General features: G+C 44.9%; 2 non-coding genes across 2 annotated transcripts; one reads left to right on the top strand and one right to left on the bottom strand.

The window, feature by feature from the left end:
* The first annotated feature begins 1,185 nt into the window (after positions 1-1,185).
* TRNAL-CAA lies at positions 1,186-1,291 on the top strand. The gene is made up of 2 exons: positions 1,186-1,223; positions 1,246-1,291. It is a non-coding gene; the product is annotated as a tRNA-Leu (tRNA).
* Positions 1,292-1,687: 396 nt separating this feature from the next.
* On the bottom strand, positions 1,688-1,759 carry TRNAQ-CUG. The gene has a single exon. It is a non-coding gene; the product is annotated as a tRNA-Gln (tRNA).
* Positions 1,760-3,099: the final 1,340 nt, after the last annotated feature.

The raw sequence follows: 3,099 nt of genomic DNA, 5'->3' as shown, positions 1-3,099 counted from the left end.
CTGCCTCAGCTTCCCAAGTAGTTGGAATTACAGGCATGTGCCACCATTCCTGGCTAATTTTGTGTTTTTAGTAGAGACAGGGTTTCTCCATGCTGGCCAGGCTGGTCGCGAATTCTCCATCTCAGTTGAGCCACCGACCTTGGCCTCCCAAAGTGTTGGGGCTGCAGGCGTGAGCCACCACACCAGGCCAATTAATTATTAAAAAAAAAAAAAAAATCCAGGTTCCTGCTTTGTATGTGTTTCCTCTTAGGTCCTCCTGCCCCATCTGTGTGTATTCGTCCTTGTCCTACTGTAGAAATATTTTCACAACCATCTGATCATCCTTGGTTGTTGTGCATATTTTAAGTGAGGAACTGAACGCCTGACTCTGGAAGCTCTGTGGGCCTGGGCCAGGCTGTGGACTGCAGAGTCTGAGGATTCTATGGAGACTCGGCCATTTCTTTGGAAGACCCTCAAATACCAGTGTATGTTGTTGTTTTAATTTTTATTTTTTCCTTGTAAATTCACATGAATATCCCATGTGTCTTTACCTCTAGGACGCTTTATCCCAGTTTCCCTCGACAGACGCCTTCACCGTCCTGGGAGAGGCGTGGGGAGGGGAGATGAGTCTGTTTCGTTCTGGGGATGTGGGGAGGGAAGAGATGGCAGATTTCGGCTGTGGGCCGACATTTCCTTCACGCTGCTCGGGTTTTGCCCCACACTTCACCCTCTTTCAGTTCCTAAGTCAGCTCCCGCGATTCACCCGCAGCCGTTCTTCATGTTCAGGGTCCCTGAGCGCACTCCCCCCTCTAGTCTCCACCAGCTCTCCTGCTTTCGCTGCCGGTCTACACTGGCTCGCGCGTTCCTTCCCTGTTTGCTAAGCAGCATCTCGCGGGCAGCCCCTGCTCTGTGTTCTTTCTTTCTTGTTCAGGGCAGAGTCGCAGCTGGGTCGTTGGGTGTTCGCGCCCCTGTACGCGGGGTGTGCAGGGAAGTGTAGACAGGGCGAGGGGCGAGAAACGCTAAGTTTTAGCCCGAATTGAAAAAAGCGCCTCGCGAGTTGAGTCCCGGCACCTGATTCCATGTAGACAGAATGTGTCAGTGGCTGGAATTTTCTTTCATTAAATTGCTAAGACAGTAACGGTTTACGCTGGTGACACATTCATCAACGTTGAAGATGATGCTCAGTGGCAAGTAAGGACCGCAGGTGTCAGGATGGCCGAGTGGTCTAAGGCGCCAGACTCAAGCCCTGCTTCCTCGCGCTGAGGATTCTGGTCTCCAGATGGAGGCGTGGGTTCGAATCCCACTTCTGACACAGCTGTTTTATTCTCCCTGAACTTTAGTTTTCGCACCACCTCTGTGTTTTCATGGTCTCTACCTTTACGTTTTCGACCCTAACTAAAATGATGCACCCTCAATGAGGTATGTCTCCTTCGTTTTCAGTCTTGTTAGCTGTTTAATGGTGAATCACGTTTTGGTTGGTTAAAGGGCGCATTCATTTACTATAAGAGCACTCAGCAAGAAGCGTCCTGGGAGGAAGCCACCCTAGGTGAGAACAGAAAGACGTGTATACCAACTCCATTATTACACATCGGCATGCTTTTTCTCACCGCCAGAAATCATCAAAAATCAAAACGAAGAAACCGAAATTGAAAGCAGCAAGGTTCATGCACAAGTTACCGGAAACAAAGCAAAAAGAGAGGACTATGAAAGGTTCCACCGAGATTTGAACTCGGATCGCTGGATTCAGAGTCCAGAGTGCTAACCATTACACCATGGAACCCTCCCTGAGGAAAGTTGGATACTCTATCCATCTGGGGTCTCTCTTTTCTTCTACTTATTTATTTAAAGTAATTTTGCAGGGGCAGTTTTTGTTTTGCTTTGTTTGTTTGTTTGTTTTGGAGTGCCAAACGCAGGGATGGCACGGGGAGGAGTCACACACTCTTTCCGCTGCGCCTTTCTCCCAGGCTTCTTTCTGTCCTTCTAGGCGGGGCAGCATACTGATCTGCTAACATAGTTATTCCTGGAGATTTTTATTTGCTTTCGTTTCCAGCCCACGAAAAGGCAAACTGAATTTTAGTCTTACAGTTTGAAAGGGAGAAGAGAAAAATATACTATCTACTTTTTACAATCTCATTTATTCATTGAACAATGCATACATACGCCTCTAGAACAGCCTCCGAGTATCTTTTATTTATTTATTTATTTTTGGATTGTTATTGAAATTGGTATGGTAGGACATGGGCAGCGAGTATCATGGCATTGTCCCTCGGTTGTAACCATGGACTTGAATTTTTAAAATCTGTCTCTCCCACTCCTGAAAAATGACTTAAGGGCTGGACTGAGTCTCACTCCTCTTTGACAGCCCAAGGTCTGGTACTTAGTAAAAGCTCAATCAATGCTTGTTGCATAATTGCATAAATGAAAGAATGAGTGAATGAGTGAATGCATGAATGCTCAGTGGGACAGCCCAGCTTAGACTTTTGGGAGACTTTAGACTTCTTTTTTGCCTTCTCTTGCTAGGCTAAATTTTACAGGTTCAAGAGAGGGTAATTATTTCTCTCCTCTTCCTATCTTGTTTTGCCTTTCCAGGTCTCAGCTCCCAAGTGGGCCTCTTAGTGTCCAAATGGCCCCACAAGTAGGTGTCCTTTAGTATGGATGACCAAACGAGGATTTTACAGTGCCGGATGTAGTCATTTATTTTTTCAAATCTTAACTTTATTAAGATAACATGGTTATTTATCTAGTAACTGTAAGAACAACATATAACAAATAGACCACATATATATGTAGCTTGTCTGGAGGAAATACTCAGGTATAAATTACTACTTTAGTCAATCTTAGTATTAATTATTGGTCATTTATGCTTCACGTGTCTCTCTAGTCTCCCAAGTCTGAATTGCTGAGGGAGCCTTGAATCTTTTGCTGGCATTCATCCTTTTGTTGTATCTCCAATCAAGCAAGGTGCCTGTTACAAAGTATCTGCTCAATTAGTATGTGTTGGATACATCTTTTGGAAGGTGAGGAAGGAAGCAGTGAAATTAAGTGCTCCTACCTATCTACCCACCTCCCTACATACACAAACTCTCCATTCTACCAAAAAAAAAAAAAAAAAAAAAAAAA

This window comes from Cebus imitator, unplaced genomic scaffold (assembly GCF_001604975.1).
Source record: "Cebus imitator isolate Cc_AM_T3 unplaced genomic scaffold, Cebus_imitator-1.0 Scaffold793, whole genome shotgun sequence".
NCBI lineage: Eukaryota > Metazoa > Chordata > Mammalia > Primates > Cebidae > Cebus > Cebus imitator.
Note: the sequence above shows the minus strand (reverse complement) of the source record. Positions and strands in the feature narration are given on the sequence as shown.